The 22,174-nt window shown below is 42.1% G+C and overlaps 1 long non-coding RNA gene across 1 annotated transcript in view; it reads right to left on the bottom strand.

Moving 5' to 3' along the window:
• The window catches only part of LOC106006641, a 40,566-nt gene that overhangs the window by 17,107 nt on the left and 1,285 nt on the right, over positions 1–22,174 (bottom strand). The gene's annotated exons all lie outside the window — the stretch shown is intronic.

Raw genomic sequence — 22,174 nt, 5'->3', positions numbered from 1 at the left:
TCTTCTTTATGAGAACACCATCCCATTCATGAGGCCTCCAGCCTCTGAAGGATCCCACTTCCTAATGCAATCACATTGGGGGTTAAGATTTCACCATACACACATTTTGGGGGGGACATAGATATTCAGTCCATCACACATAGCCATGTTACAGATAAAGAAGAGAGCTTGGATCCAGAGCAAGATAGCGAAGGAATAGGAGACCTAAATATCCTTGGGTCCCAAGAGTTCAGCTAGATAGTTCTCAAACCATTCTGAACACCTACAAACTCAACAAGAGATTGAAGAGAAGACAGCAATTCTAAAACAGAAAATTGATCACTTTCGGGAAGCCAGGACATGGGGAGAAGTGAATCTGAGACGACATACGGGCTGATACACTGCAGGGGGAGGAACTAGCTCCCTGCAAGCAGTAGAGCAGCGGAGCACAAAATCAGAACTTTTAGAAGTCCACCCCACTGAGGGGCATCACCCCAGAGGCTAAGCGTGGGGTGGAGTCCTCATGGGGACAGTGTGGTCTCAGGACCCGCAGGATCACAAAGAGACCAGGGTGCCTGAGTGTGGCAGAGCTCCCAGGTATCCCAGCTGGGGAAGCCAGCTACAGAGATGGAGCTGAGGTGTGAGCTCTCAGCTCGAGGTTACCTTGAACTATGATCCTAGGCACAGTTGGGTCACTACTGTTTGAGCAGGGGATGCACAAGTGGTAGATCCGGGGAGACCCACCTTCACCCAGGAGGAGCGGTGCAAGAGTGCGCTGCAGGAATCTACAGGGTTTGGAGACTCTGAATGGGGCCATGTGCCAGAGACAGAAATGCTCGGTCACAGGCTGGGTGAGCTCAGAGTGTGGTTGGAGACCAGGGAAATGGGAGGGATTGACTGCTCTTCTCCGAGGGCACACTGAGGAGTGGGGGCCGGAGACTGGGCGGGCAGCTGCCATTTTCATTCCCATCCTCCAGAGCTCTACAGAAAGTGTTCAGGGAACAAAAGCTCCCGAGAGTGAACCTGAGCAGATTACTTAGCCTGGCCCCTGGCAAGGGTGGTGCAATTGTGCCTCAGGCAAAGACACTGGTAACAGGTCCCTTCCCAAGAAGATTAGCAAGATCATCCAGCCAAAACCAAGTTCATTAATCAATGAGAACTGCAGAACTCCAGAGATATGGGAAAGCAACATGTAGAATTCATGGCTTTTTCCCCATGATTCTTTAGTCTTTCAAAGTTAAATTTTTTTAATTTTATTTTTTTCTTTTTCTATTTTTAAAACTTTTCTTCTTTCCTATTTTAACATTTTTAACTATTTTATCTCATCAATACCTTTTTAAATACCTTTTTAAATTTTCATTTTAAAGTCATATTTTATCCTTTCATTTTTGTTTAAACTTACTTCTTGTATACATATAGGTTTTTTCTTTCCTTAAAATTTTGGAAAACAGTTTCTTTTAATAGATCAAAATATACCCTAAATCTAGCACATGGCTTTGTTCTAGTCTCCAGTCTGATCACAGTCTTTCCTCTTTTTTTTCTTTTTTCTTATCAATTCCTTTCTTGGAATCTTTTTAAATTTTTATCTTTACACTCATATTCCATCCCTTTACCATGTTTACCCTTATTTTTGTATATTTATAAGTTTTACTTTCTTTAAAATTTTTGGAGGTAGTTTCTTCTAACAGATCAAAATACACCAAAATCAAGTATGTGGCTCTGCTCTATTCACCAGTGTAATACACACACACACACACACACATATATGTATATGTATATATATGGTGTTTTTTTCTGTTTTCCCCTTTTCTCTCCCCCCACTTTTGGCTCTCCTCTGATTTGGCTAGTGTATATTTTTCTGGGGTCATTTCTACCCTTTTAGTATTTTATTCTCTCATTCATCTATTCTTATCTGGATAAAATGACAAGGCAAAAAAACTCACCACAAAAAAAAGAAAGAAAAAGAGGCAGTACTGATGGCTAGGACCTAATCTATATGGACATCGGTAATATGTTAGAACCAGAGTTCAGAATACGATTATCAAGGTGCTAGCTGGGCTCGAAAAAAGCATGGCAGATACTAGAGAATCCCTTTCTGGAGAAATAAAAGAACTAAAATCTAACCAAGTTGCAATAAAAAAAAGCTATTAATGAGGTGCAATAAAAATGGAGGCTATTGCTACTAGGATAAATGAGAGATAATTAGTGAATTATGAAGAGTTATGAATTGGTGAATTATGAAGAATTATGAAGAGAGAATTAGTGATATGGAATACCAAATGATGGAAAATAAAGAAGCTGAGAAAAAAAAAGACAACTAATGGACCATGAGGGGAGAATTCAAGATATAAGTAATACCATAAGATGAAACAATATTAGAATAATTGGGATCCCAGAAAAAGAAGAAAGAGAGAGGAGGACAGAAGGTATATTGGAATAAATTATGATGGAGAATTTCCCTAATTTGGCAAAGGGAACAAGCATCAAAATCCAGGAGGCACAGAGAACCCATTCAAAATTAAAAAAAAAAAAAGAAAAATAGGCCGATACCCCATCATCTAATCACCCCATCATCTAATAGTAAAAGTTACAAGTCTCAATGACAAAGAGAAAATCCTGAAAGCAGCTCAGGGCAAAAGGTCTATAACATACAACAGTAGAAATATTAGATTGGCAGCAGATATATCCACAGAGATCTGGCAGGCCAGAAAGGACTGGCATGATGTATTCAGAGGACTAAATGAGAAAAATATGCAGCCAAGATCCTATATCCAGCTAGACTGTCTGAAAATAGAAGATTAAAAAAAAAAGAAAAGAAAACCACCTTCCAGAAACAAATAATAAAAGAACTTGCAAACACCAAACCAGCCCTACAGGAAATACTGAAAGGGGTTCTCTAAGCAAAGAGAGAGCCTAAAAGTAACAGACCAGAAAGGCAGAGACAATATACAATAACAGTCACCTTACAGGCAATACACTGGCACTAAATTCATATCTTTCAATAGCTACCCTGAAGGTAAATGGGCTAAATTCCCCAATCAAAAGACACAGGGTATCAGAATGGATAAAAAACAAGACCCATTAATATGCTCTCTGCAAGAAACTCATTTTAGACCCAAAGACACCTCCAGATTTAAAGTGACGGGGTGGAAAACAGTTTACCATGCTAATGGACATCAAAAGAAAGCTGTGGTGGGAACCCTTATATCAGATAAATTAGATTTTAAGCCAAAGACTATAATAAGAGATGAGGAATGACACTATATCATACTTAAAGGATCTGTCCAAAAAAAAGGTCTAACAATTTTAAATATCTATGCCCCTAACATGGGAGCAGCAAATTATATAAACCAATTAATAACAAAATCAAAGAAACACATCAAAAATAATAAAATAACAGTAGGGGACTTTAACACCTCCCTCACATATATGGACAGATCATCTAAGCAAAAGATCAACAAGGAAATAAAGGCTTTAAATGACACACTGGACCGGATGGACTTCATGGATATATTCAAAACATTCCATCCCAAAGCAACAGAATAACATTCTTCTCTAGTGCACATGGAATATTCTCCAGAACAGATCACATCCTGGGTTACAAATCAGGTCTCAACCAGACCGAAAGACTAGGATCATTCCCTGCATATTTTCAGACTGCAATGCTTTGAAACTAGAACTCAATCACAAGAGGAAAGTTGGAAGGAACTCAAATACACGGAGGCTAAAGAGCACTCTACTAACGAATGAATAGTCAACAAGGAAATTAAAGAAGAATTTTAAAAATTCATGGAAAAAAATAAAAGTGAAAACACAACTGTTCAAAATCTTTAGGATGCAGCAAAGGCGGTACTAAGAGGAAAGTATATAGCTATACAAGCCATTCTCAAGAAACAAGAAAAGTCTCAAGTACACAACCTAACCCTACACCTAAAGGAGCTGGCGAAAAAACAGCAAAGAAAGCCTAAGCCCAGTAGGAGAAGAGAAATCATAAAGATCAGAGCAGAAATCAATGAAACAGAAACCAAAAGAACAGTAGAACAAATCAACGAAAGTAGGAACTGGTTCTTTGAAAGAATTAATAAGATCGATAAACCCCTGGCCAGACTTATCAAAAAGAAAAGAGAAAGAACCCAAATTAATAAAATCATGAATGAAAGAGGAGAGATCACAACCAACACCAAAGAAATACAAACAATTATAAGAAAAGTATTATGAGCAATTATATGCCAGCAAATTTGACAATCTGGAAGGAATGGATGCATTCTTAGAGACATATAAATTAGCAAAACTGAACCAGGAAGAAATAGAAAACCTGAACAGACCCATAACCAGTAAGGAGATTGAAGCAGTCATCAAAAATCTCCCCAAAAACAAGAGCCCAGGACCAGACTGCTTCCCAGGGGAATTCTACCAAACATTTAATGAAGGAATTAATACCTATTCTCCTGAAACTGTTCCAAAAAATACAAATGGAAGGAAAACTTCCAAACTCATTTTATATGAGACCAGCATTACCTTGATCAAAACCAGACAAAGACCCCAACAAAGAGGAAAATTACACACCAATCTCATTGATAATCATGAATGCAAAAATTCTCACCAAAATACTACCCAATAGTATCCAACAGTACATTAAAAGGATTATTCACCAAGACCAAGTGGGATTCATTCCTGGGCTGCAAGGTTGGTTCAACATCAGCCAATCAATCAATGTGATACAATACATTAATAAAAGAAAGAACGATAACCATATGACACTCTCAACAGGTGCTAAAAAAGCATTTGACAAGGTATAGCATCCTTTCTTGATCAAAACCCTTCACAGTGTAGGGACAGAGGGTACATACCTCAATATCATCAAAGCTATCTATGAAAAACCCACAGCAAATACTATTCTCAATGGGGAAAAATTGAGAGCCTTTCCCCTAAGGTCAGGAACACAGCAGGGATGTCCACTCTCACCACTGGTGTTCAACATAGTACTAGAAGTCTCAGCCTCAGCAATCAGACAACAAAAAACAATAAAAGGCATATGAATCTGCAAAGAAGTCAAACTCTCACTCTTTGCAGATGATATGATACTTTACGTGGAAAACCCAAAAGACTCCACTCCAAAACTGCTAAAACTTATACAGGAATTCAGTTAAGTGTCAGAATATAAAATCAATGCACGGAAATCAGTTGCATTTCTATACACCAAGAGCATGACAGAAGAAAGAGAAATTAAATGTTGATCCCATTTACAACTGCACCCAAAACCGTAAGATACCTGGGAATAAACCTAACCAAAGAGCAAAGGATTTGTACTCAGAAAACTATAGAACACTCAGGAAAGAAATTGAGGAAACCACAAAGAAATGGAAAAATGCTCCATTCTCAAGGACTGGAAGAACAAATATTGTGAAAATGTGTATGCTACCTAGAGCGATCTACAAATTTAGTGCAATCCCTACTAAAGTACCATCAACTTTTTTCACAGAGCTGGAACAAACAATCTTAAAATTTGTATAGAATCAGACAAGACCCCAAATAGCCAGAGGAATGTTGAAAAAGAAAACCAAAGCTGGTGGCATCACAATTCTGGACTTCAAGCTCTATTACAAAGTTGTAATCATCAAGACAGTATGGTACTGGCACAAAAACAGACACACAGATCAATGGAACAGAATAGAGATCCCAGAAATGGACCCTCAACTCTATGGTCAACTAATCTTCAACAAAGCAGGAAAGAGTATACAATGGAAAAAAGACAGTCTATTCAGCAAATGGTATTGGGAAAATTGGACAGCCACATGCAGAAGAATGAAACTGGATCATTTCCCTACACCACACACAAAAATAGACTCAAAATGAATGAAAGGCCTCAATGTGAGACAGGAATCCATCAAAATCCTTGAGGAGAACACAGACAGCAACCTCTTTGACCTCAGCCACAGCAACTTCTTCCTAGAAACATCGCCAAAGGCAAGGGAAGCAAGGACAAAAATGAACTATTGGGACTTCATCAAGATCAAAAGCTTTTGCACAACAAAGGAAAGAGTCAACAAAACAAAAGACAATTGACAGAATGGGAGAGGATATTTGTAAATGGCATATCAGATAAAGGGCTAGCATCCAAAACCTATAAAGAACTTACCAAACTCAATACCCAAAGAACAAATAATCCAATCAAGAAATGGGCAGAAGACATGAACAGACGTTTCTACAAAGAAGACTTCCAGATGGCCAAAAGACACATGAAAAAGTGCTCAACATCACTCAGCATCAGGGAAATACAAATCAAAACCACAGTGAGATACCACCTCACACCAGTTAGAATGGCTAAAATTAACAAGTCAAGAAAAAACAGATGTGGGCCAGGATGCCAAGAAAGGGGAACCCTCCTACACTATTGGTGGGAATGCAAGGTGGTACAGCCACTCTGGAAAACAGTAGAGAGGTTCCTCAAGAAGTTGAAAAAAAGAGCTACCCTAAGACCCAGCAATTGCCCTACTGGTTATTCACCCTAAAGATACAAATTTAGTGATCTGTAGGGGTACATGCACCCGAATATTTATAGAAGCATTGTACACAATAGCCAAACTATGGAAAGAGCCTAGATGTCCATCAACAGATGAATGGATAAAGAAAATGTGGTATATATATATACAATGGAATACTATGCAGTTATCAAAAAACTCAAAATCTTGCCATTGGCAATGGCATGGATGGAACTAGAGGATATTACGTTAAGCAAAATAAGTCAATCAGAGAAAGGCAATTATCATATGATCTCTCTGATATGAGGAACTTGAGAGGCAGGGTGGGGAGTTGTGGGGGATAGGAAAGGAAAAAATGAATAAGATATGATCAGGAGGGAGACAAATCATAACAGCCTCTTAATCTCAGGAATCAAACGCAGGGTTGCTGGGGGGTGGGGGAGAGGGATAAGGTGGGTGGGTGATGGACATTAGGGAGGGTATGTACTAAGGTGAGTGCTGTGACATGTGTAAGCTTGATGATTCACAGACCTGTACCCCTGGGGCAAATAATATATTATATGTTAATGAAAAGTAAAGAAGAGAGCTTGGTTACAGATCCCCAAACATTGAGCTGGAATCTGGATCCATATCTTCTAATTCAAAGACTACATTCCCTTTCTTGGTAAGATCAGCTTGTCTCATGGCTTTAAGTATCACTGATACATTTATATGTTCCAAAAAATATCTCCAGCTCAGATTTCTCTGAACTTTCAACTCACACACCCAACAACATTTTTTTGGTATTTCTAGTGGGATACATACCAATGTAGACAACTTCTGATAACTATTTCCCCTCCTCCAACCACCAACTCCTCTGAGTCTTCTCCATCAACGCAGTAAATGGTGAAGGGCAGTAGAGTAAGGCGCCCCAAATATGACCAAAAGAGGTCAGGACCTCCCACTCCAAAGTCTGCTGCTTTGGCATACTGATCATTTTGAGCTGTAATCACCTGAAAACACCAAAAACAGGGAAAAGCTTTCTCTGAACCGCCTTATCTGCCTAAAAACAGGTCCTCCAAAAGGAATTCAGTTGTCACGGACCCCTTCCTGAGAGTTTCATCAATGGAGAGGAGATGGGGAGAGTAGGAGCCACCACACCCAGCAAACTCAGTCACGAACTGTCCTACCTCCAATCTTGCTTCTAAGGACCCCTTCCTCTTTCCCAAAGATCATTCACTACCATGCTAAGAGGGCTACACCCCAAATTTCCCAAATAAAAATGGTATTTAGACCTGAAATTTAAAACCATCTCTTTGACTTAATCATTTTTGCTCCATTTCTGCCGTGTATCCACGAGGTATATGTGTAAATACACTTGGTGTGTTTTTTCCTCTTGCTCATCTGCCTTTTACCACGGAGAAGGCTCAGCCCAGAACTCAGGAGGGTAGAGGGGTAGATTATTTTTCCTTTCCTACAAGGGTAACTCCATCTCACTGTCAGTCGCAGGGGCGAAAGCTCTGGCATCATCCCTGGCCTTTCCCCCAAACCCCACATCTAATCAGCCAATAAATCCTGTCAACTCTGCCAAAACTTATAGAATCTGATGGCCACCCCTCCCCCACGTCACCTCTCGGCTCAAAGCCACCACCACCTTTTACCTGTATATCTACACTTGTCCTCCTAGGGTTTCAAGCCCCCAGCCCCACCACCCCACAACATATTTTCCACCCTGAAGTCAGCATGATCTTGTTAAACGTAAGTCAGAACCCATCTCCCTCTAGTCAAAACCATCCAACAGCTTCTCACCTCATCTCCTGACCTGTACTTCATCTGGACGTGCCTCCCGGCCTGTCCCTTCTCTGTCTTCCTCCTAATTCTCTCTCTCCCTCACTCTCCTCTTTGTGTGCACTTGGCCTTGACAGTGTCCGGCACTCCCCTGCCTTCTCTCCTTGCTTCTACTGTCCCTTCCGCCTGCCATGCTCTCCCCCACTACCCTCCTGGCTCACTCTCCTCCTTTAAGGTCTTTACTCAAAAGTTCATGTCATTCTGTTCAGTGGGACTTCTCTGAGCACTCTATCCAAATCTGCAAACCACCTGGGTCGTTCAGCTATTAAGTTTCCACCTCTTGACTTCGGCTCAGGTTGTGATCTCAGAGTCCTGGGACTGAGCCCCATATTGGGCTCTGCTGTAAGCGTGGGGGTGGGGTCTGCTGGAGGATTCTCTCCCCCTCACTCCACTCGTGCATGCTCACGCTCGCTCTCTCTCTCACATAAATAAACCTTCAAAAAAATACAAGAAAACGCCACCCCAAAATATGCCATTTGAGCATAATAATAAGATAATTAAGGATAATTAGGATAATTACTAATTAGGATTATCTTGAGTTGAAGGCAACTGAGACCAAGCAAACACAAAAAGAGCTCTGTGGCCTCCCCCATCTGTCAGAAAGGAGGGCACAAATCTGCCTTTCCTCTACCAGGAAGAGAACAATCCTAATCACCAGAGACACAAGATTAATCTGCATAAACAAATCTTAGCAAATAACCCTTCTCTACCATTAGCTAGCCCCCTGTACTTCTTGTTCCCCTGCCCACAACTGATAGTTTCTAAAAGCCCAAACCCTCTTTCCTTTGTTCTTCATCACTTCTCCACCATGTATATAGCCTTTTGTCAAAATGGCATATAAGACCTTGAACCCAACCACTTCTTTAGAGTTTTCATTTCTTTTCTGTAAAGCCCCCATGCATGTAAAATTAAAAATCTTAGTAAAGGGATGCCTAGGTGACTTAGTTAAGTATCTGCCTTTGGCTCAGGTCATGATCCCAGGGTCCTGGGATCAAGCCCCAAGGCAGGCTCCCTGCTCAGCGGGGAGTCTACATCTGCCTGTCCCTCTGCCCCTCCCCCTGCTTGTGCTCTCTCTCATTTCAAACAAGTAAAGTCTTAAAAAAAAAAATTAGTACAATTTCTAGTCATTTTCTCCTGCTAATCTGTCTTCTGCCAGCCTAATTCACAGACAGCAGGCACTGAACCTGGAGGAAAAGTTTTTTCTTCCCGTACAATCACTTCTAACGTACCATATATTTTCCTATCTACCTTGTTTGTGGTGTGTCTCCTTGCACTGTAATGGAAGTTCTATGAAGGCAGAGGCCTGTTTTGATCACTACTGTCTCTTCAGCACCTAGAATATTACCCAGCACATGATATAGGCTTAACATTGGTTGAATGAGTAAATGAATGCGGAGTCCTCTCCCCTACAAACAGTGCCTAGGAAGGCGGCCATGTGAAAACTGTAGATTTCTAATAGTAAGTGAAAGATGTTACCAGTCATAAAAATATTCTTAATCATTGATGCAAGTAGTCAAGAAGGCAAAAGTATGGGAAATAATTGAGAACACTGGCCTAGGAGCCAACAAGGCTATTTTTGTTCTTGATACCATGCCACTGGGCAGAGCCTCAAGCTTCTGGGGGAAAAGGGGGAGAGGCAATAACTGACATTTTCAGTAAGAATCAGTAGTAAAGGCAGTCTCTAGAAACTAGGGATTTTTAACAAATGTGTACCCAAGAATTTATTAGAGAATATGTTGGTCATTCAGCTCAACTGAAAAGATAAGATGAGCAAACGCAAATGAAACTTGGTCTAGGATGAAGTTCAAGACCTATCTGGGCCAAAAAGTCATGTGCCATTGTTAGGGGAATTCCCAGAAGCTGCCAGAGCTGGGGCTCAGGCCAGTAAGGGATTATCTCCAGGAAAGTGTTCCCTGAGTGTTTTCCAACCACACCCACGACGCTTCAGAGCCCTCCTCCGTAAACCCCAAATGCCGCGTTTGGTTGGTGCCAATTTTCGTATTTTTGAAAAATGCTTTTCCAATGCAGCTTAGAAAGCGGAGAGAAACAGACTTTAGGGAAGGAGCTTCCCCCTTCCCCATCTGCTTCCTCCATAACCATGAATTGTGACACCTGGCCTGACTCTCAGGCAGGGGATCTGGGATTTTTCTGTTTCCAAACAAAGCAGAGAAGACAGCTCCTGGCTGCTTGTAAACCTCTCTTGGAACTCCTAATAAAAGCACAGTCGGTGTATCATGGTTCTTGGTGTGGTCTTTTCTCAAATTTACACTTTTCTTCACATGGAAGGAATCTGCAATCCGGAGGGTAGCTACTCGTATTCCATGCTACCCCCCCCACACACACCTCGGGAAGTTGCCTAGAATCACCTCCCTATTTGGATTTCCTTTTGTCATTCAGGTACACCCTCCTCCTGAGGTTGAAATTCAGGAAGCACAACCTTCAATTTTCTCCTCTCTCTTTCACATTTGCTTCTTCCATTCAAATCAAAGTGACCAAACAACCAGTTTGGCAAGTCCTGGGTTTTGTTGTTGTTGTTGTTGTTGTTGTTGTTGTTTGTTTGTTTCCTTTTTTCTCCCTTGGGGGACTCCAGGCCGCTGGCAGTGCTGATCTAGATCAGCCCCGTCAAGACTTTTTATCTCATGTCTCTTGCTGGACCGTACTACGGTACGTTTATGGGACAAAGGGAGACTCAAAGTGACAGGTGAGGTTGTCTGGAGATTGGCAAAATCCACTGGATGACCCTCAAAATTTTCACCATATTTGTTACTTGTATGCTTTCATTACGGTAGCTTTCCTCTGGCTCAACGTGGGGACAGCCTACTTTGTCAAGGTGAGACGCGACTCTATCACCAATACTTCGGTGAAAACTTACTCTTCCCCTGCCCCTACCCAGGTTTAGCGACAGAATTCTGCGACATTTCATTGAACGAAACTAACCCTACTCAATGGCTGACAAATAAAATCCAATGGTATCATTTTAATGTAGCATCATTAATGGCATCACTTTAATACAGTTTATCCATTTCTCTAGCTTTTTCTGCCCACCATTTCACTTAACTATTTCAGAACTGCTGATAGAAGCTTTCTTTGTTGTTACATCTTTCTATGGGGGGGGCACCTATTTCTGGGCACACTTGCTGTAGAGATGAATATTTAAATATTTCATTTAAAACTTTACCTTACCCTGCTCAAATGAGTTATTTCTTTTTATCCAAGTATTTAAAGAGACCCATAACATTTTAATATTACCAACATTATTTTTACCTATATTATCTTTAACATCATCAACAACATTCTTCTATTTTTAAGTGTTTCATATCCCCTGGCTATATAGGAACTTCTAATTTAATGTTCCTGCAGGTTGACAGGGACCTAGAATTCTAGAAGACACACAAAGTTCCAGAATTTTATGCAAGAAGCAGACAGGTGAGTACTGGATTTCAGGTGGATGACATTAGGAGGGACTTGGGTCATGTGTGGAACTGAAGAGAATTTTTCACAGAAATGTTTCTCACATCAGAAAATGCCAGAAAGTTCTTTCAGAGCAGGAATCACCACCAACGTGGGAGATAAGCCCCGTTTCCTGATTGAACTCCACCTGCCACAAAGAGGTGGCCCTGGTCATTCAGCTACACTCAAAGGATAAGACGAGAGAATGGAAATGAAACTTGGTGATACTTAGGTGACCACTGACCTAAGACACTCTTCTAAGCAGCAGCTGTTCCCCAGATGCTACATGTCCGCTTGTCCTGGTTGCAAAAGAGGAAGCTCTTCTCCAGTTAACGCTGAGGCGGAAGCAGCAGGAAGGCTGGAGGTGACATCCGCGAGCACTCGGAACATTCCTTCAAATAAAGGTGAGGCTATCCAGAGGGCTTTCCTTCCAGACGTGAGTGTAGTTCCACAGTTTTTGCATAGATTTACCCAGATAACATCTCATCACCTTGAATATATATGAAAAGTTCCTCATGAAAGCCTGTTTTGAAAAAATTGCAATCTGCTTCTGTCAAACAAAATAAGAAAATATACCTAAGTGGTTCTCAATTTCATTAAAATTCCTCTGAAGCATATTTAGGTGGTTTCCACTAAGCTTTCCTATCTTGGCTTTCGTGGCATGAAACAACAGAAAGGGGCCATAGAAGCATTTCTGTGGCTGGGTTTCTTGGGGAGGCTGGGTTGGGGGGGGGGGGAGTAGAGATTGGGGAAGCCGAGAATGACCTAATTTACGTCTCGGCTCTGTTTGAAAATCAAAAAGATGCCTGCCCCGCAGTGACTGCCATCTGTTCTTAAGCTAGCCTTCCCTCGCCGTCCTTATTGCTCCGGCTCTGGTTTCATCTCGGTTCACGTGGTGCCGAGGCAAAGCTCCGCGGTGTTCTGCAAAAGCCTGTGGCTAAGTCCCATTAGACAGAATACAAAATTAAGGTGTCTAACATTTATAGAGCGGCTCGCCATGAGCCAAGTTCTGCCAAGTTCTATTCAGCGTGCTTTGCCTGTGTAATCAGGCTTTATCCTCCTTATAACCCAAGGAGGTAACGGCTGCTAATTCCACCCCCATTGTACAGACCAGCAAACTGAGACAAAAGAAAGAAATGATTCGCCCCGATCCTCAGGGTGTGAACGTCAGAGCCACTGCCTTTCTCTTACCGCAGCATGTCCAGAAAAACACAAAAGGGAGGGAAAAGGTCTTCATATTTGGTTTTCAAACCTTTCAGATTTTCTATATATTCAATCTTGAACTTTTAATAACGCACTAAATCTTTAAGCTCTCTAGCTTTGTCCCCTGAGTATTTATCACCCCACTTAAAAGAATTATTATTTCAGAAAAATTGTTGGAATTCACATTAGTAATCTATCTCAGTTAAATACATTGCTCAATTCTGTGCTTTGCCTTAAATGCTCAATGTAGGAGGAGAAAAACATCTATTTGACCCCAAAGTAAAATTCATTCATTCACAGTTTTACGAAATTTCAGAAATCCAAAGTATGTCAGCATAAGTTGCGAAACTCCCAGTGAGTTTAAGGAAAAATACAAGTTGTTTGCACTGTTGGAAAATAATTGACTTTAGTTTATAAACACAACAGCATATAGTAAAGCTTGATAACCACACAGGAATCCTGGGGAAAAACACCCACAAATCATGCCATTATCGCTCCTTTCTCTTCAGGAAAAAAAAAAAAAATTGTACTTTCTTGGTATTTCTAGCGTAACTCTCACATCCTGACAGTAATATCAGCAGTGTTATCATCCAATATCAAATAGTGACAGGACTTTTCATGTCCTAGGAAAAAAGATTCCAGCACTTTCTACATGAAAAAGCTTCTTCGGAGGAAGGGCCAATACTATTTCCACAGGTGCATGAAGCTTAACATCTGTGTCCCCTTGAGCCAGTAACCACTAAACTTAAAACACAGTTTTCATCTGTGGGTTTTAGATCTGATAAACAGTGTTAGGTTTTCCCACACCTTCTGAGCTGCCTTGTTTCGGGTAGCATTGTTGCGCAAGTTGCCACAAGAAAACAAAAGCTTTTGAAAACAAAACTTGGAGCGCATGTCGATAACATGAACTGCGAGTGAGGTCACGCTATTGTGGACAGCGTTGACTTCAGCAAATAGGAACTTCTGTTCGGCTTTGTTCTGCATTGTTCTTCGAGGGTCAATAAAACAGCTAGTGAGACTCTTTTTTTAATAGTCATCATTCAAATAAATTATTTAAGTCCACTCTTCAGTTTGGAAGCTCCTTGAGGGCAAGACTGCTTTTGCTCAGCCACTGGTCTTTGTATCCTTCGTGGATTTAGCAATAGATGTTAATTAAAAATACACATGCACACACACACGTCTATACAAACATAGCCAAGTGTTTAGAGCTGGAATGATTAAAGTGTAATTGAAATAGATCGCTCTAATTACAATGGAACGGAGGGGCCTCACAGGGAGGAGGGAGAGAGCACTTAGGAGATTACTAGATGACTCTAGGCAAGGACCACAGGAGCCAGGGATTAGGGAAGCAGCCACGGATTTCAACCAGACACCCCAGCTCCTGAGCCTCTTGGTTATCCTGCCGTAGCCTGGGCGACACGCCTAGGACATGACAGTTAATGAGAAAACAAGCTGCCATGCTTAATTTTTAGATCTTTCAGAAATTTTATATTTTCAACTCTAAACCTGGATGAAAGTTGATTAAACTTTCTATTCTCTTATGTGTCTCAGTAAGTCACTTATCCTTCTGTTTCACCTAACGTTTTTCCATTGGCAAAAATAAAAAGAATGAAAAGCAGTGATTTACCACATTAGTGGGCTATTCCAATTAAACTCTCCTAGGGAGATGTTCAGGAGGTAGAATGGGTAGGACGAGGGTTGATTGGAGTAGGGGTGTAAAAGAGTTAAAGAAACACAGGGTGGGTGGGGGAGAGAGACCACCTTTTCTCTATTTTGAGAGACTGGATGCTGAAGACAGCAGTACCATTACTGGGACCAGGAAGGCTGAAGGACATCCTTCCAAAGCAACTGTTACAAGAACCTGCCTCCCCTCTTCTAGAAGATTCGCCATGATTGTTGTGTTCAGCCTCTCAAGTGATGCCACTGGCATGATATTTAATCACTGTGTAGTTTTTTCACTCCAGATATTTCTGAAATGCTCCAAATAGTCTTGATGGAGCTAAAAAGCGTAGTGTGCAACACGGAGAACCGAGATACGTTCTAACAACTCAGAGCATCTCTCTCGCAGGGCTGTGTATTTGCTGTCACTGCTAATTGATACTGTGAAGGACCCGGCCCAACCAGTCGCCGTGCTGAAGTCTGACAACTTATGCAAAATCCTAAGTCTTAATCCTAACAGGTTTGAATTAGAAATGACACACTGCCTTTTCTATATGAGTACATCTTTCATTCTAGTGTCTAAGAGTTTAGCTTTCACAGGGAGTTGCAGAATTAGCTAACTAATGAACTAAGTGTTAAAGAGAAAGCGGCAAGCTGACCATTACTAGGATTTGCCACGGTCGGTGCCTTGACTACAAGACCATCTGCCTGATAACAAGCTCGGCCTGAGAGTTCCTGTGGTCTTAGGAATACCAACACTTCTAAATGTTTCTCTACCACCAGTTTGAAAAGCCTATATTTCAACTTCTCCCTCCTCACAGAACAGCAAGAAAGAACTCCTCATTCCCATCAGAGTCATTCATGTGTCTTAGAACTTTACTGCTTCTTTCTGCAGCAAAAACAAATTCTGTTTCCAAATGAAAGGACTGCCTCTCGGACTTGTTCCGGTCCCTACTTACTGATTCACAGATAGAAAGTGTGTATCTCGTACTTGCTTTATGCCTCAGTGGACATCTAGATATTGTGGGTCCACAAGAAACCTATGCTCCGGGGGTATCATGGAAGGCATACGCAAATAGGACAGGGAATAACAGCTGTGGACATAGGGGTTACCCAATCTCTTCTCCTCCACTCTTCCTTCAGATTTCATGTATAAAACACAAAGACAAAATCATTTCAGAACTCCACGATGACGACTGCAGAGTGTCTAGCCAAGCATGACACCCTTCTGAGCGTGGGGCTGTGTGTGAGCACACGGGTCACACACCCATGAAGCTGGCCCCAGTGACAACACAGACACTGAGACAGGGGAATCTGTGAAAGGCTCCCGCCAGAAATGGAACAGTGTTGAGAAGACAGTCCTCATCCCGGCTTCCCTCTTGCCCAAATCCAAATTCTCACGCATCTACAACAGGTTCTGGATTCCAGAATATGATACTCACTGAAGTGGGGATGGAAAGAAATGACATAGGACCCAAAGACCAAGTTCTAGTTATCTGTCGCAACGTAATATACCATCTAAAATAAGTGGCCGAACACCATCTTATTGCTCTTTGAGTCACGACGTGGAGGGCCACTTACCAAGAAGAAACTCGCTCCTCGTACTGTTCTATGATCCAGAAATAAAATTCCATTGTGTTCAAGCATATATAGGTATGTATCCATGTGTGTGTGCGTGTGTGTGTGTGTGTGTGTGTGTGTGTGTGTACATGGAGAGAGAGGAACTTGGGCAAATCTTGGTTGGGACACTCTTCAGTCCTTTATGGCACTGATGCATGTCGCTAGGTGGGATTCAGCGGGCACAGAACAGGTTTGAATGGTTTCACTCCACTGCCTGGGTCTTTCCACATGGTGGCTCCTGCCGAGTAGCCAGACTTCTCGCTGGCGGCTCAGGGCTCCAGCCTGTGAGGGCCAGGAAGAGGAAACTGCCAGCTTCTTGAAGCCTGGGCTGGAACGCTGGCACAATATCACGTTTTCAGTGCTTTGTTGGCTACAGCAATCACAGAGCCTGCCCAGATTCAGAAGACGCAACACCGACCCACCTCTTGATGGGAGAAAAAGCTGCACCTTCCTGAACCTGCCACTTTTCCCTTATCAAGGATCATTTCTACACATACTATGAAAAACCCTTACTTTCAAGACATCTGGGTAGCTCAGTGGATTAAGCATCTGCCTTCAGCTCAGGTCATGATCCCTGGGTCCTGGGATGGAGCCCCGCATTGGGCTCCCTGCTCTACAGGGAGACTGCTTCTCCCTCTGCCTTGCCTTCCCCACTCCTTGTGCTCTCTCTCTCTCTCTTTCTCTGACAAATAAATAATAAAATCTTAAGAAAAAAAAACCCTTACTTTCATTGAAATTAACAGATCATTGTGATTTTTCCAAATCTGTTTTCCAGTTAAGAATTTGTAAATTAAGGGGTTCAACAGATCTTTCAGTCAGCAGTAGCCTTGTCCCCTTCAATTAGCACTGATGTGTTTCATCGTATATCATACGTATAGTTATTTTTTATAGTTATATTCATCTATGTGTGCATAACTGCTCAATAATTATACCTATCCTAAAGCACGTTGCCTTCCACAGCTTTTGTAATTTCTTTCAGAATATAACATAACTTTCTAATAAGAGCAAGGGGTCAATAAACCTGAATTCTGATGAACAGTGTTGCTCCCCCTGTAGAAAGATAAAGATGTAGTGGAGAGAAGGGGCACATGCCCCCCAATGTCCATAACAGCAATGTCCACAATAGCCAAACTGTGGAAGGAGCCAAGATGCCCTTCCACAGATGAATGCATAAGGCAGATCTGAGCCATATATACAAGGGAACATTCCTCAGCCATCGGAAAGGACGAACACCCGCCATTTGCACTCACATGGATGGAACTGGAGGGGATTCTGCTGAGTGAAGTCAGTCAAGCAGAGAAAGTCCATTATCGTGCGGTTTCACTGGCATGCGGAGTGTAAGGAATAGCATGGAGGACCCCTGGGAAGGGAAGGGAAAACTGAAGGGGAAGAAACCAGAGAGGGAGACAAACCATGAGACTCTCAACTCCAGGAAACAAACTGAGGGTTACAGAAGGGAGGAGGGGGAGGGGAAGGGGGAACAGAGTAATGGGGGTTAAGAAGGGCTTGTGTGGTGATGAGCGCTGGGTGTGATACGTAACCGAGAAGTCACTGAACAGTACAACCAAAACTAATGATGTACTCTATGTCGGCGAACAACGTAATAAAGAGAAAGATATGAAGCCAGTTTTCTAATTATTTCTTCCATATATCTGAAATTTTATGTTTCTAGAATGCTATCTGTAACTTTGTGTTCCATAAAAGGAAAAATTTTGTGAAGAAAAATTGTGCTTCCCCCTGAAAAGTTGGGTATGTTCCATGCCCCGTGGGCTGCCCCCATCCTGTTCCCTGTTTGCCCAGGGCATCCCCCAGGACTGGAGATCTGCCTTCATGCACATCACACCTCAGGAGACTTCCTGGCTCAGGACTCACTGTGTTTCCCGAATCTGATGTCTTTCATCCAGTTCTGGAAATCGCCCTGTTCTATCTTAAATATGGAATATTCCCTATCCTCTTTTTTTTTTCTTTAAGATTTTATTTATTTATTTGACAGACAGAGATCATGAGTAGGCAGAGAGGCAGGCAGAGAGAGAGAGATGGAGGGAAGCAGGCTTAGTGCTGAGCAGAGAGCCCGATGCAGCGCTCGATCCCAGGACCCTGGGATCATGACCTGAGCCGAAGGCAGAGGCTTTAACCCACTGAGCCACCCAGGGGCCCTTTCCCTATTATCTTTTTATCTCTTCTTGAGATTCTATTTCAGATAACATAGACCATCGTGCCCTGAGCTCCTTAAACTCTCCTTGTCTTTCTGTATTACATTCTGGGTTAATGCCACAAATAAATTTTTCAGATCCTAGCATCTTTCTGAAACTCTGCTAAAATAGCTCTTTTGATCTCCTTTAAGATTTTTAAAGACTTTTGCTTTGATTTCTAGAAATTCTAATTTAGTCTTCTTCAGACATGCCTGATCTTGACATAGGATATTAGTCTTTTCCCCACGTTTCTTATTTTTGTGCTTATTTTGGTCATTAATCAGTTTGCAAACAGTCTCTGGTCTCTACATCCTATTACCTAGAGTTCTTGGCCATTTAACTCTGCTATTGGTTTCACCTGCTGACATTTGTTCACAGGGAGTGCTCCCCAACCCCCCAATCCACTCCAACCCTCGCCCCCAATATCCCTTGGGATGTGGGATTTGCAACAGTGAGCTCCTGTTCAGTGGGGATTTGCCTGGGAAAATCCAGTGCTGCCTGGGCTGCTGGAACATTCTTCCTCCTAAGTTCCAGAAGCACTTGCTTTTCTCAGAGTTTCAAGGGGTATCCACAGCCCAAGACTACTGCTTATGCTAACTTATTGGCTTTGGGAGTCCCTTGACAATGGAGGTAGCGTAAACTCAATCCCAAATCCACAGGACAATAACCCTGTGCTAACAATTCCTTGGAAGATTGCAGAAATTTTATGCAGAACTTTGGCATTCCAACCATTTTGAAGTGTGCAATTCCATGGCATTGAGTACATTCAGTGTTGGGCAACTGTCACCACTATCTGGTTCTAAAACATTTTCATCACCCCAAAAAGGAAGTCTGGTGCCCATTAAGCAGTCACTCCCGTTCTCTGCTCCTCCCAGCCCCTGGCAACCACTAAACTGCCCAGGCCAAGACAGGAAAAAACCCTTGTCATTGCTTTTGGCTGTGGAAGGAATTTTTTCAGGTTCTCAGATTTATGTAGGTGCCTTATTTCCTTCTCCACTCCTTTGCTGGTCCAGAGCCTCATCTCTATCTAGGCCGCTGGTGTAAACCCTTTGGACTAAAAGTCTTTCTTAGGATATATCCTGAGTTCCAGGCCCTGAGTAGGTATCTGTGAATAACCCAGACAAAAAAACCCCAGCCTCATGGCACTTGCTCTCTAGAAGGAAGGCGGCAGAAAATAATAACCAATAATAACCAAATTATAAGTAAATACAAGATAAGGAATGTGCAATGAAGGGAGCAGTAGATGATTAACAGAGAGATTGGAGGTGGGCAGGAATACATGAATCAGAGAGCTTTGTGGGCCATTGTGAGAATCTGACCTTTGTTCTGAGAAACTGAAAAGACTCTGGAGAATTTTGTGTGAAGAGTGACAGATATGACTTACATTTGAAGCGGATCATGATGGCTGATATATTGAAGTGAGACCCCCAGGACAACAGAGAGACAGACACCTGTCACAACACCACTGCAATAATCCCCAAAGTGGTGGCAGGCTGCAGTGGGGAGGAACAGCAGTGTCATGGTAAGAAGTGGCTGGATTTTCAATGTGTGTTGAAAACTGAGCCCACAGGGTCTACTCATAGATTGGTTTTATTATGCACGAGAATCATCAAGAATGGTGTGGTAGGCAGAACAATCGTCCCACAAGGATGTCTGTGTCCTCGGGGAGGGGTTAGGGAGATGGCTGAAATCAGGGGAAGGGATTAAGAGACACAGACTTCAAGTTATAAAACAAATAAGTCACAGGATGTAAAGTTCAGCATAGGGAAGGTAGTCCACAATAGTGCAGTAACTTTATATAGTAACAGATCATAACTAAACTTATTGTGGGGATCATTTCATAATGTATAAGAATGTTGCATCACTATGATATACACCTGAAACTAACAGATTACGTCAATTATACTTCAATAAAAAAATTATTTAAAAAAAAGAAGATGCGGGCGCCTGGGTGGCTCAGTGGGTTAAGCCGCTGCCTTCGGCTCAGGTCATGATCCCAGGGTCCTGGGATCAAGTCCCGCATCGGGCTCTCTGCTCAGCAGGGAGCCTGCTTCCTTCTCTCTCTCTCTGCCTGCCTCTCAGTGTACTTGTGATTTCTCTCTGTCAAATAAATAAATAAAATCTTTAAAAAAAAAAAAAAAAAGAAGATGCCTATATCCTAATCCCTGAACCTATGAATATGTTGGGTTATATGACAAAAGAAAATGGATTAAGGATTTAGATAGAATTAAGGTTGCTAATGACTTTAAAATTGGGAGATTATCCTAGGTTATGTGGGCGGACCCAATATACTCATAAGGGTCTTTAAAAGTGGAAGAGGAAGAACCAGAGATGGCAGCTTGAGAAAAACTCCACCCAACTGTGCTGACTCTGAAGATGGAGGGATGGGGCCATATGCCCAGAAGTACAGACAGCCTCCAGGAGCTGGAAAAAGCAAGGACACAGATTCTCTTCTAGAGCCTCCAGAAGGATAACAGCCCTACCAACACCTGGACTTTAGCCTGGTGAGACTCATGACCTCAGGACCCATGTTGGACTTCCAATCTAAAAAATATAGGAATCTGTAATGTTCTGTAATGTAAATCTGTAAGTAAATCTGTAATATTCTAAGCTACACAGTTTATGGTAATTTGTTACAGCAGCAATAGGAAGCTAATGACATGGGGAAGACAGTAAGTAGAAGAAGTTTGGGGATAAGAATCGTAAGTTCCATGTTAAATATCTTCTATTCCTCGAGAAAATCTGGCACACACAAGCCAGAAGACATGCATGTGCTTGTTCATAACTGCATAAGAGTAAAAGTCCTGACAAGTGCCAAGTGTCCATGCCAGGAGAATGAATAGAACACGGGGCTCCAGTCCTGCTATAGCATATTACACGGCCATGAAGTGAATGAACTACAACTGGCAACAACACAGATGAATTTTAGTAACAGTTTAAAGAGTGACATTCTTTTGTGTGCATCAAATATTGAGTGATGTTTTAATTGTTCCCTGGTTGATTGCTAGCTGGCTACACTGTTCCTCTCAGAACACCCTGTCACCAAGCATGGCTCCAGAATTGGCTCCTAGGCTCATCTGTCTTTGATTTTGGCTCCAGAAGATTTTACTATCCTTTTTTTTTTTTTAAGATTTATTTATTTTTCAGGAGGTGGAGGAGGGCAGGGGGAGGGGCAACAGACGAGGGAGAGAAAATCCCAGCAGACTCCACTGAACAGAGTCCAATGCAAGGCTCCATCCCAGGACCCTGAGATCATGACCTCAGCAGAAACCAAGAGCCGGCACTTAACCGACTTCATCACCTAGGCACCCTGAGGATTTTACTGTCTTAAGAGCTCAGTTCACACATTTAAAAGGATGTGTTTTAGAAATTTTGTCTGGCATTTGTAGGTATGTAACATTGGAAGTATTTTCTAATTATCCAACTGTCTGAAAAAGCTTAAGAATTCCCAGGCCTTCTAGCTTAATCAGTAAGTATAAATCTCAGGGTAGAGCCCAAAGCGTTCTCTATGTTTTTAAAGCTCTATGGGTGGTTCTAAAGCAAAATCACTACAGCAAGCACTGAATAAATCACTGATTGACTAGCTGGGGGAGAGAGGAGGTTGTCTTAGCGGGAACCTAAAGTAAGTCTAATCCCAGGCTTGAGACCTGCGTGAGCACATCGAGAGCAGACCCACCAGATGTCTGTTTGCCCAATGAGCTAAAGGGTTCCAGAGAGATAACACAGCCCAGAGGAAGAAAGAACTGGCTACAAGATTAATTC

This window comes from Mustela putorius, unplaced genomic scaffold (assembly GCF_011764305.1).
Source record: "Mustela putorius furo isolate JIRA1106 unplaced genomic scaffold, ASM1176430v1.1 tig00000589_pilon_pilon_pilon, whole genome shotgun sequence".
NCBI lineage: Eukaryota > Metazoa > Chordata > Mammalia > Carnivora > Mustelidae > Mustela > Mustela putorius.
This window is presented reverse-complemented; position numbering and strand designations above follow the sequence as displayed.